Genomic DNA, 13,190 nt, shown 5'->3' with positions numbered 1-13,190 from the left:
GTACATGTGTAGGGAAACTATAAATGAATCTAACTCTGTTACACTGGGGAGCATAAATTCCAAAGTAAGATCTATTGACAGGGTGCCAAATTCCTGAGCTTTTCTGCCCTGCTTAAATGTCTAGATGTCTCTAGAGCCCTCAGGAGCCCTGCTGTTTGAGGCACTGTTTACTGTGGCAGTCAACTAATTGATTTTCTTGTGTTGAACCACCCTTACATACCTGGGATAAAACCCACTTGAGGGAAACAGCTGTGGCTCAATCAGTTGGGCTCCGGGGAGTCTACCATACAGAAGGCCCTGGGTTTGCATCCCGGGACCTCCTTGTGAAGGCTGGCTTGCCTGTATGCTATGTACATGAGCCGCCCAGCCTGCAAGTGCTGTGGAGTGCCACCCAGCCTGCAGATGCCAAAGAGAGCTGACTCAGCAAGGTGACCCAACAAAAAAAGAGAGACAAGCAAAAACACAAAAGAGTGTGCAGTAAATGGACACAGAGAGCAGACAACAAGCAAGCCACAAGGGGGGAGGGGAAATAAATAAATAAATACAGACACAGAAGAACGCACAGCGAATGGACACAGAGAACAGACAGCACGCAAAAAAGCCACAAGGGGCGGGGATAAAAAAAAAATCCACTTGATCATGGTGTATAATTCCTTTAATGTGCATTTGGATTCAGTTTGTAAATATTTTATTGAGGATTTTTTGCATCTGTATTCATTAAATTAATCTGCATTTTTTTCTTTTTTTGGAAGAGATTGAGCAAGACTGGTATTAGATCCTCTTTGAATGATTAGTAGAATTCCCCTGTGAAGCTATCTGTCCTGGGCTTTTCATTTTTGGGAGATTTTTGATGACTGTTTCAATCTCATTACTTGTAATTGGTTTGTTGAGGTCTCCAATATCTTTTAGGGTCAGTGTAGGTTGTTCATGTGTAGGTTGTTCATGTGTAGGTTGTTCATTGTTTCTAGGAGTTTGTCCATCTCATCTACATTGTCTAATTTGTTGGTGTACAGTTGTTCATAGTATCCTCTTATGATCTCTCTTATTTCTACAGGGTCAGTGGTAATGTCCCCTCCTCTCAGTTCTGATGTTATTTATTTGCATCTTCTTTCTTATTTTATTTGTCATTCTGGCTAAGGGTTTGTTCATTTTGTTGATCTTCTCAAAGAACCAACTTTTGTTTTTGTTAATTCTCTCTATTTTTTTTTTCTCAATTTCATTTATTTCTGCTCTGATATTTATTATTTCTTTCCAATGGCTTGGTTTGGGATTAGGTTGCTGGGTTTTTTGTTTTTTTTTTTCTCCTAGTTCCTCTAGGCATGCAGTTAGGTCTTTGATTTTAGCTCTTTCTTCTTTTTTAATGTAAGCATTGAGGGCTATACATTTCCCTCTTAGCACTGCCTTTGCCGTGTTCCATATGTTTAGATATGTTGTGTTCACATCTTCATTTGTCTCAAGATATATAATGATGTATCTTGCAATTTCTTCTTTGACCCACTGATTACTTACAAGTGTTTTGTTTAATCTCCATATATTTCTGAATTTTCCTTTTTTCTGTTATTGATTTCCAGGTTCATTCCATTATGATCAGAGAAAGTGCTTCATATAATTTTAATCTTTTTATATCATTGAGACCTGTCTTGTGACCCAACATATGGTCTATCCTGGACAAGGATCCCGAGCACTTGAGAAGAATATATATCTTGCTGTTTTGAGGTGTAATGCTATATAAATATCTGTTAGGCCTAGCTAATATAGCATATTATTCAAGTTCTCTGTTTCCTTATTTATTCTCTGGCCAAATGTTCTATACAGTGCTGAGAATGGTGTACTGAAGTTTCCATCTATTATTGTAGAGATGTCTATTTCTCCCCTCAATTTAGCCAGTATGTGCCTCATGTATCTTGGGGCACCCAGGTTAGCTGCATAAATATTTATTATAGCTATTTCTTCTAGGTGAATTGCCCTTTTATTAATATATAGTGACCTTCATCTCTTATAACAGTTTTGCATTTAAAATCTATTTTGTCTGATATTACTATCTCTACTCCAGATCTTTTTTGGTTACTATTTGTGTGGAATATCTTTTCCAACCTTTCAACCTGATTGTGTCCTTAAGTCTAAGGTGAGTCTCTTGCAGACAGCCTCTAGATGGCTCATATTTTCTTATCCATTCCACCAATCTGAGTCTTTTGATAGGGTAGTTCAATTCTTTAATGTTCATTATTATTCTAAAGGTATTACTTACTTCATCCATTATATCCTTTGGCTTTCCACTGTCATATCTTATTATTGTCTGTTGTAGCAGTTTGATATGGTTATGAAGTCCAAAAATAGATATTTGATTATGTTTGTAAACCCATCTGTACCTGGGCATGATTGAGTTATGATTAGGCCTTTGATTGGGCCATGTCATGAGGGCATCGAGTCCCTATCCCTTGGTGGGTGGGGACTCACAGATAAAAGGCATGGCAAAGGACAGAGTTGGAGCTTTTGATGCAAGGGCTTTTAATGTTGGAGTTTTGATGTTGGAGTTAGATGCTGAAGCTGGAGCCCCAGGGAGAGAGTGGAGCCATTCGCCTGATAGTCTACAGCTGACCTTGTGGAGAGAGGCAAAGCCTAGGGAGCCTCATAGTCTACAGCTGGCCTTGTGGAGAAAACAGAGGAGCTGAGCCCAGAGGAACCCAGGAAGCCTGAACATCTCGCAGATGTTGGCAGCTTTCTTGCTCCAACATGTGAAAATAGACTTTGGTGGGGGAAGTAACTTATGTTTTATGGCCTGTATCTGTAAGCTCCTACCCCAAATAAATACCCTTTATAAAAACCAACCAATTTCTGGTATTTTACATCAGCACCCTTTTGGCTGACTAATACATCTGCTTTCTTACTCTTCAAGTTACCCTTACTAATAATCATCATTTCTACACTTTTCTCTGAGTCTCACACCCTTGTATTTCCTTTCAGGCTGTAGAATTCCCTTTGGTATCTCTTGTAAATCTTGTCTTTTAGTAACACACTCTCTCAGTTTTTGTTTGTCTTTGAAGACTTTGAACTCACCTTCATTTTTGAGAGACAGTTTTTCTGGATAAAGCATTCTTTGTGGCAGTTTTTCTCTTTTAGTACCTTAAGTACATCATGCTACTGTCTTCTTGCCTCTATGGTTTCTGATGAGAGATTGGCACTTCCCTTGATTGAGCTTCCTTTGTATGTGACGCATTCCTTTTCTCTTGCAGCTTTCAGAATCCTCTCTCTATTGCTTGTATTTGTCATTCTGAATAGTAGGTGTTCAGAGTAGGTCTATTCAGATTTATTCTGTTTGGGGTGCATTATTCCCAGATGTTGGTGTTTATGTCTTTCATAAGAGTTGGGAAATTTTCAGTCATTATTTTCTCAAATATGCTTTCTGCCCCTTTTTCATTCTCTTCTCCTCCTGGGATACTTCTATCATATTTGTTTGTGTGTTTTCTATTGTCATTCAATTCCCTGAGACCCTGTTCAATTTTTTCCCATTCTTTCTGCTGTCTGTTCTCCTGTTTTTTCAAGTTCAGATGTTTTGTCCTCAACTTCACTTATTCATTCTTCTAACATGTCAAAACTGCTGTTATATGCCTCTAATGTATATATAAACTCATCCATTGTGTATCTTTATCTTTTTAGCCATATTTTCCTTAAACTCCTTGAATTGATGTAGGAGATTTGTGTGATTATCATTGATTAGTTATCTTAAATCCTGTGTCTCATCAGGGTTTTTGGTTTTGGTTTGTTCCTATGGTTGGGCCATCTCTTCCTGTTTCTTAGTATGGCTTGTAAGTTTTTGCTGATGTCTAAGCTTCTAAATATGTGGTGAATTTTCTCTGACAGTTTATCTCTCTTGCCTAGTGATTTTGTTTCATGACTCTTCCTTGATTTTGGGTTAATTATTCTATGTCTTTAAAATTTTACAGCTTAAATGATCAAAATGGGACCAGAGACCCACTAATGGGGTACAGATCAGATCCAAGTGGTCTGGGTCATGAGAGACTCCAAAAAGCTTTTTATTCCTTCTTCCAGTTTCCCGACTTGCCAGCAGATAGTGTTCTTTGGTGAATCTTTCCATGGGGGTACCTCTTTTACCCTCCACTTGCCTGTGATTCTGCTCTCCAGAGCCAAGATCCAAAGCAGGCTCTGCTGGCCAAATTCACTGAGTTGAAACCACTTTCCACCTTTGCTGCACCTCTCACCCTGTTGACTTCATAGAATGAGTTTGTTCAGCTTGCTGCAGTGAACCACCAGTTTTACCAGGCTGTTGCTTTGAGGTCAATTCCATTCCTGGACATGGGAGGTAGTAACTCACAGTTTCCATTTAGGCTTCCTCATTTCTCTGTCCCTTGCCCTCCTGCATGATATGCAGCACTCTCCCAGTCCATAGATCCCCAATGCAGCTCCCTTAGACAGACTTTTGCCCTTCCTCTGTTGTTTTTGTAATTTGAGCCCTGCCTACCTATTCTGATGCTGGAAGTCACAGTTGCCTTAAACTTTGTCTCAAGATCATTAATCCATCCATGTATTTATTCAAAAGAGACGGTATGATATTGCATAGGGTTTCCCAACCTTTTAGAATTTCTGCATTAGTAAAATGTGAAAAAAATTTGGGGAATGACAAAGGTTTGGCAACTTTAGTACAGAAAATAAATAACAACTCTCACCTAGCAACACCATAAAAGAAAAAACATTACATAAAGTTAGGAAGGACATACTCTCAAAATAAAGGACCACACTTTACAATCAAAAACTTTAGCTTTACGACAAATGTACTGCATGGTCTTTATTTTCCAAATTTCTTTGGGAACTACTGTGCATTCCTTTTAGTTCATCTTCCCAGGGAGGCTCTGTCTTAACTTGCTCAAAGGTGCTAGCTGAGGCCCTGGGTGCTGTATTTAACATCTAACCTGCATTATCTCATTTAATCCTACAACTTTTTTTTCAGTCTAATGCTCTCCCGAAGGAACTATTTCGGCCACATCCTACAACATCTCTTGAGGTGAACACGATTATTATCCCCATTTTTATAGATAAGGAAAGTGGGGTATAGAGAGGTTATTTAACTTGACTAAGATTACACAGCTGGCAAATGACAGAAGGGATGTGAATGCCAGACAGTCTGCACAACAAAATTGTGCAACATGATTCAGATATTCCAAGAAAAAATGCTTTAAGTACCTAGTAGTTCCCAATTCTCACACATTAAAACAGAGAACAAAAATATTTAAATCCTTCATGTCAGAACTGAAAAAACAAGGCACAGAAGCCCCGTGGCACTGTGTGGATGCACATTATTAGAGGTTTTTATGGATCCTGTCACGCAGGGTGTCTTCGTGGGTGTGCAACCTGTGCAGTCACAGGGGACTTGTTCTAATGCTCTGCTGTTGCCATTTTGAAATTCTTAATGCTTTTGAACAAGGTCCCACAAGTTTTCACTTTGCCCTGGGCCCTGCAAATTACATAGCTGTTCCTGCAGTCACATTTAATGCAGTTAGAGCAGAAGACAGAACATGACTGTGATGGTTAGGCTAATGTGTCAACTCGGCCAGGTAATTGTGTCCAGTTGTTTGGTCAAACAAGCAACAGACTAATTGTAATACAAGGACATTTATGGACTTTAGTCACCAGTGACTTTACTACATAGATGGCTGATTACATTTACAGCAATCAGGGAGACTGCCCTCACAATAAGTGAAGCTTTATTCAATCAGTTGAATGACTTAAAAGGGGAAGTGGTTTCAGCATTCCAAGAGAATTTTCTAACTTGTATTTGGACAGCCCACGTCTCCCGGAAACTCAAGGCCCTTCACTGGACTTTCATCAGAGCCCCTGGTTTGCAGCCTGCCAGGGGACCATGGACTCGTGCATCCCCACGGTCACATGGGAGACTCTTATAAAACCTCTTACTATTGGCAGGTATCTCCTGTTTCCCTAGAGAACTCTTATAAAACCTCTTACTATTGGCAGGTATCTCCTGTTTCCCTAGAGAACTCTTATAAAACCTCTTACTATTGGCAGGTATCTCCTGTTTCCCTAGAGAACTCTTATAAAACCTCTTACTATTGGCAGGTATCTCCTGTTTCCCTAGAGAACTCTTATAAAACCTCTTACTATTGGCAGGTATCTCCTGTTTCCCTAGAGAACTCTTATAAAACCTCTTACTATTGGCAGGTATCTCCTGTTTCCCTAGAGAACTCTTATAAAACCTCTTACTATTGGCAGGTATCTCCTGTTTCCCTAGAGAACTCTTATAAAACCTCTTACTATTGGCAGGTATCTCCTGTTTCCCTAGAGAACTCTTATAAAACCTCTTACTATTGGCAGGTATCTCCTGTTTCCCTAGAGAACTCTTGACGAATACAATGACAAAGGGGCAGCCTTAAGTAATTGGACAGGTCCTGTCAGCACCACAGACCATTGCCAGATGAATCCTAACCAGAGGGAGGCCTGATTAATGGGAGGAGGACCCAGTCAGGCCATGTGGCCCCTGCCTTAAGTCCAAAGAAGCCACAGATACTGGTTTTGGGTGTAGACTTTAGCAGCAGAGCTACGTAAGGGCTCCTCACTAACAGAAGGCGTGATATCCCTTGTTTCTGGACTAGTTCATCTAAGAGCGGGGAGGGTCCAAGGAGTAGAAGGATGGCTAGGCCAATTGGTAGGCAGGAGGTTAGCTGTCCCATAATCTCCATCACCAATCCTACCTCAACAGAAATGCATTTGCATAAGCTACTCTAGGTAAACATTCAATCTAGGCAGGCCCAGGAGCTCTCTGTGCTCATAGGCCCTCAGACAAGTTCCTTAGCTCCTTCTAACCTCTGAGACCCTCCTTCATAGACACTTGGGACCTCCAATGAAAAAGGGGGAGGAGCCATGGGTCTGTTCCCTGTAGTGCTCTCAAGAGCCTATTTGGTCATCCTCCAACTCCCTCTAAGCTGGCCCAGAAAAGGGCCTGTGGGGTGGGGTATAAAGGTAATGCTTCTACTTCCAGGGCACCAGCTGAGAGTACTGCAGGTGGGTGCAGAAGGAGGATGAGTGTTGGAACTGTAGAGATGGAAAAAGGGCTGGAAGAAGGCTATTCCTGAGATGAGCATGCCATTCCCAACATGAGTCACATCAGAAAGCCACTAAGTGCTGATGAAATGGGGGTGAGGCCAAAAGGCCCAGAAGAGATGAAAGGTGCAAAGGCCACATACACTACATTTGCCTTCAGCTGTCATTATGAGCTCAGGTTGGTGAAATCACTAGGGTAGAAGTAATTGAAAGGGAATATAAAATCAAGCATAATGGCTAGGAAATGTTCAGCTGAGGCAGGTGGCAGTTGCCAGGAGAGGGAGTCAAGAGGGATGCAAGAGGCATCAGGGTGAAAAAAAGATGAGTTGGGCTGGTAGGGAAAAATGAGAGTGTTTGAGACTCTACAAGGTGGCAGCACTTCAAACAAGGAGCTGACTCAGGCTCAGCCTTTGGGTCAGTTAAGAAGCAGGGTTTGTTTTTTGTTTTGTTTGTTTTTTTCAGGTACCAGGGATGGGAATTGAACCCCAGACCTCGTATGTGGGAAGTCAGGACTTAACCACTGAGCCACTTTGGCTGCCCTGAGTTGCTTTTTTTCATTTGTCTGCTTGCTGCATTTTGTTTGTTTGTTTTTTGTTTTTTAAGGAGGCACCAGGAACTAAACCTGGCATCTCCTATGAGGGAAGCAGGCGCCCAATCGCTTGAGCTACATTCGCTCCTAAGACTCAGGTTTGAAACCTAAATTAACAGCTACTACTCTGACACACTGGGTAAGTGACTTAGTTTCTTTGAATCTGAGTTTCCTCATTTGTAAAATAAGAGTAATCATAGTATTTATGATCCAAGATTGTGGTGAGAAGTTAAAAAAAAACTATGTACAGCCTCTGGTACATGTGTTTAATAAAAGGAAGCAGGAATTCTGCTTTTGACCATGATGGAGTAATAGGGACTGGGTTTGCCCTCCTGCTGAAGTAATAAAAAAATAAATAAAAAAACAGAGAAAATATATTGAACAATGGTTTTCAGTCATTGGACAATAGGCAGTGTAGGACAATGATCCTTCAGAGTGGCAACACAGTACACAAGGTTAAGTCCTGACGAATGTCCCAGGTTACTGCTCGGAGAGAATTTCTTTATCACAACGATGGGAGAGAGAACCCAGTCAGAGCCTGTTGGTCTTGCTGAGTTGAGGAAACAGACTTCAAAAGTTTGGGAAAAGGTGGTTAGAATTTGCAACAAAGAAAGATTTGCAGGAAAAAAGAGCTCCGGAATAGCCACAGCATGTTTACCTCAAATCTTTGGTTGAGTACTCATCAGAATACAATTTTCAGGAAAAGGTCTAAGGCTAGGGAAAGAATCACAAGACAGAAATAGTTGAAAAATCCCTGAAGCTCATATAGGGCTGGGAACAGGTTAGTATTCCTGCCAGCCAGAGTGTACAGTCCTTCCACCACACAGGGCATCAGTTAGAGCCCTAAGGAGGTGTGGTGATTTGAAGCTGCATATACTCCAGAAAAACATGTTCTTTAATCCAATTCATTCCTGTGGGTGTAAACCCATTGTAAGTAGAACCTTTAGATGAGGCTACTTCAGTGAAGGTGTGGCCCAGCCCAATCAGGATGTGTCCTAACCCAATGACTGGAGTCCTTTATAAGCAAAATGGAATTCAGACACACAGAGAGAGAAAGCCACAGGAAGCCAAAAGCTGAAATTCAGTGGAACCCAGAAGACAAGAGGAACACCAGATGACACCACTATGTGACAAGCTAAGGACCAAAGAGTGCCAGGAGCCAGCCCCAGAATCCAAGTCCCAGAAATATCACTGATGATCAAATCAGTAGTCAAAGATTAAACCTGACTACTTAAATAAATATATTAGAAGTACATTCTATGTTTTTAAGAGGCAGAGAAAATTATGAGCATAGTGAGGAAAGAAATGAAAGTTATAAAACAGAACCAAATTGAATTTCTTGAGATGAAAAGTACAATGTCCGAGACGAAAAATACATTGGATGGAATTAATAGGCAATTAGATACTATACAAGAAATGATTAGTGAATGTGAAGCCATAGCAATAGAAACTGTTAAAAGTGAAACACAAAGAAATAAAAAGACTGGAAAAAAAAGAACAACAGCACTAGTAAGCTGTGGGGGAAAAAAATCAATCAGCCTAAAATACATATAATTGGAGTCCCAGAAGGAGAAGAAAGAAAAAATATTTGAAAAATAATGGTTAAAATTTCCTAAATTTGGTGAAAACTATACATGCATATATTTAAGAAGTTCAACAGTTCCAAGCAGAAGAAACAAGAAGAAATCCACACTAAGGCTGATAATTATCAAAATTGCTGGAAACCTTTGAAAAGAGTAAATCTTAAAAGTAGCAGAAAAAAAGACAAATTATATACAAAGGAACAAAGATACAAATGATAGTAGACTTGTCAACAGGAATGATGCAAGCCAGGAAAATGGAACATGTTGAAAATATTAACAAAAATTAAAAAGGACAGCAAAGAATTCTATACCCAGTAAAAAACTTTTAAAAATGAAGGCAGAAGTTTTTTTCCAAACATCAAAAGCTTAGAAAATCCAGCATAAGCATAAGAAATAGTAAAGTAAGTCCTTGATATAGAAGGAAAGTGATACCAGATAGAAATTTGGGGAAATGGACTTGGCCCAGTGGTTAGGGCGTCCGTCTACCACATGGGAGGTCCGCGGTTCAAACCCTGGGCCTCCTTAACCCATGTGGAGCTGGCCCATGTGCAGTGCTGATGCGCGCAAGGAGTGCCCTGCCACGCAGGGGCGTCCCCCGCGTAGGGGAGCCCCACGCGCAAGGAGTGCACCCGTAAGGAGAGCCGCCCAGGGTGAAATCCCACGCCGCTGACGACAACAGAAGTGGACAAAGAAACAAGATGCAGCAAATAGACACAGAGAACAGACAACCAAGGGGGGGGGGGGGGGAGTTAAATAAATAAATAAATCTTCCAAAAAAAAAAATCTCTTAAAAAAAAAAAGAAATTTGGATATACCCAAGAAAATGAAAAGTACCATAAATGGTAAATATAAGTAAATTAAAAAAACTTTTCCCTCCTACTTAAACATGTTTTTTTTAATTTTTAAAAAATCACTGCTTAAATCAAGCATAATGTATTCTGGGTTTTATAATGTATGTAAAAGCGAAATATATAACAATAATAGAAGAAAGGATGGGAGGGGAATACTGGTGAAAGATTCTTATACAATAAGTGAAGTAGTGTAATATTATTTGAAGGCAGACCATGGTAAGTTGGAGATGAATACTATAAGTCCTAGAGCAACCACTAAAAACCCCCAAAAGACAAAGGTATGGCTAATGATCCAATAAAGAATATAAAATGAAATAATAAAAAATACTCAAGACAAAAGAAGGCAGAAAAGGAATTAAAAGAAAACAAATAACAGATGAGACAAATAGAAAAGAAATAGCATAGAAAAGTCAACCATAGGGAAACGGACTTTGGCCCAGTGGTTAGGGCGTCCGTCTACCACATGGGAGGTCCGCGGTTCAAACCCCGGGCCTCCTTGACCCGTGTGGAGCTGGCCATGCGCAGTGCTGATGCACGCAAGGAGTGCCGTGCCACGCAAGGGTGTCCCCCGCGTGGGGGAGCCCCACGCGCAAGGAGTGCGCCCGTGAGGAGAGCCGCCCAGCGTGAAAAGAAAGTGCAGCCTGCCCAGGAATGGCACCGCCCACACTTCCCGTGCCGCTGACGACAACAGAAGCGGACAAAGAAACAAGACGCAGCAAATAGACACCAAGAACAGACAACCAGGGGAGGGGGGGAAATTAAATAAATAAAAATCTTAAAAAAAAAAAAAAAAAAGTCAACCATATTGATAATCCTACTGAGGGTAGATGGTCTAAACATTCTAATTAAAAGACAGAGATTGTCAGATTGGATATAAAGAAAGACAATTATATGCCATATAAAAGAAATCCAATTTAAATATAAGAACATAGATAGGTTAAAATAAAAGTATGCTGAAAGATAAACCATGCTCTTAATGAAAAGAAAATGGAGTGGTTATATTAATCTTTGCAAAGTCGATTTCAGAGCAGGGAAAATTACCAGGGATAAAGTGGGTCATTTATAATGATAAAGTGATCAATTCATCAAGAAGACATAATCCTAAGTGTTTATGCACCTAATAACAGAGGTTTAAAACACATGAAGCAAAATAAAAATAAAACAATTTAAAAAATACGTGAAGAAAAAACTGAGTAAATTCCAAGTACAAATAAAACAAAGCAGCATCCCTTCTTCAATAACTGATAGAGCAAGTGAACAAAAAAATCTATAAGGGCATAGAATATTTGAATAACACTGTCGACCAACATGGCCAAAATGACTTTCCATCCTATAACAGCAGAATACACATTCTTTTCAAGTGCACATGGATTATTTACCAAGATAGGCCATCTTCTGGGCCATACAAAAGTCTTGATATTTTTAAGCAGTTTGAAATAATACAGAATGTGTTCTCCAACCACAACAGAATTAAATTAGAAAGATATCTGGAAAATCCACAAATATTTGGAAACCAAATACTTTCTAAATGACCCATAGCTCAAAAAGGAAATCATAAGGGAAATTTAAAAATAGTTCAAACTGAATAAAAATGAAAATACAATGTATCAAATTTGTGGGATGCAATGAAAGCTTAATACTAATATAAACATCTAATTATAATATTAGAAAGGTTTAAAAATCAATGATTTAAGCTTCCATCTTAACAAAGTAGAAAGAGAAGAGCAAGTTAAACCCAAAGTAAGTAGAATAAAGGAAATAGTAAAGATAAGAGCAGAAATCAATGAAATTGAAAACAGAAAAACAGTGGAGAAAACTAATAAAACCAGAAGCTGTTTCATTGAGAAGATCAATAAAATTGAAAAACTTACAGCTTGGTAGATCAGGAACAAGAAAGAGAGAAGACACAAATTATCAATATCTTGAATGAAAGTGGGGATATCACTGAAGTTTCTACAGATATTAAAAGGTTAATAAGAGAACATTAGGAATAACTTTGTAGCAATAAATTCAATAACTTAGATGAGATGGACAAATTCCTTGAAAGGCACAAACTACTAAAGCTCAGAATAGATCTATATCTATTAAAGAAGTTGAATTTGTAATTTAAAACTTTCCCATAAGGATTGTGGCTGAAAAGTAGTCTAGGGATGTGAATGTCAATTAAAAGAAAGCTAGAGAATAATCTAGGGACTGAATTACACAGTGAACCCAGAGGTGGAGGAGAAATGTGGTTAATAGTACAAACACAAGAATGTCCTTCTGTGAACTAGAGCGCATGTGTGTCGCTATTGCAGGGTGGAGGGAATGTGGAGAAGCATGGGAAAAAGACAATTAATGTAACCTATGGATTATATAGTTAATAGAAATACTGTAATATTCTTGCATCAATGCCAAAGATGTACTGTGTTAATAATGGGAGGGGTATGGAAAAAATATTCCAAATGTATGCTATAGACTGTAGTTAGTGGTAATAGTCTGATAACATTCTTTCACAATCTGTAACAAATGTTCTACAGTGGTGTGGTGTGTTGGGTGAAGGGGTGCTATATGGGAATGCTATACATGCTTGATCTGTAAATTCACACGTTCTGTTATATATATATATATAAAAAAATACACAAACTTTCCCATAAAGAAAATTCCAGATGAGTTCTGCCAAACTTTTAAGGAAGAAATAATGTCAGTTCTACACAAACTATTTCAAAATACTGAAGAGGAAACACTTCCTAACTCATTTTGTGAGGCCAATGTTACCCTGAGCTCCAAACTAGACAAAGATGCTACAAGAAAAGTACAGACCGATATCCCTCATGAACATAGATGCAAAAAGTCTTAACAAAATTTTAGCAAGACTAAAAGGATGAGATATCAGCAATATATCAAATCCAGCAATACATGAAAAGGGTAATAAAAAAGAAGTTTATTATTATAATTATTATAAAAATAGCAACAAAATTAGCCATGTTGGAAATCTTCACATCTTCCCTGAATAAGGAAGTCAAGTACATTAGAGAAAGAATGTGTTGCTCCTAAAATAATAAATAGTAGTCAGTCAAGCCCTCAAGCCTAAAGCCTTGGCTTTGTCCTGTTGTT

General features: G+C 39.1%; 1 protein-coding gene across 4 annotated transcripts in view; it reads right to left on the bottom strand.

The window, feature by feature from the left end:
* Positions 1–13,190, bottom strand: part of LOC101430790 (uncharacterized) — an 81,208-nt gene that overhangs the window by 13,760 nt on the left and 54,258 nt on the right. The window lies entirely within an intron of this gene.

This window comes from Dasypus novemcinctus, chromosome 4 (assembly GCF_030445035.2).
Source record: "Dasypus novemcinctus isolate mDasNov1 chromosome 4, mDasNov1.1.hap2, whole genome shotgun sequence".
Taxonomy (NCBI): Eukaryota; Metazoa; Chordata; class Mammalia; order Cingulata; family Dasypodidae; genus Dasypus; species Dasypus novemcinctus.
Note: the sequence above shows the minus strand (reverse complement) of the source record. Positions and strands in the feature narration are given on the sequence as shown.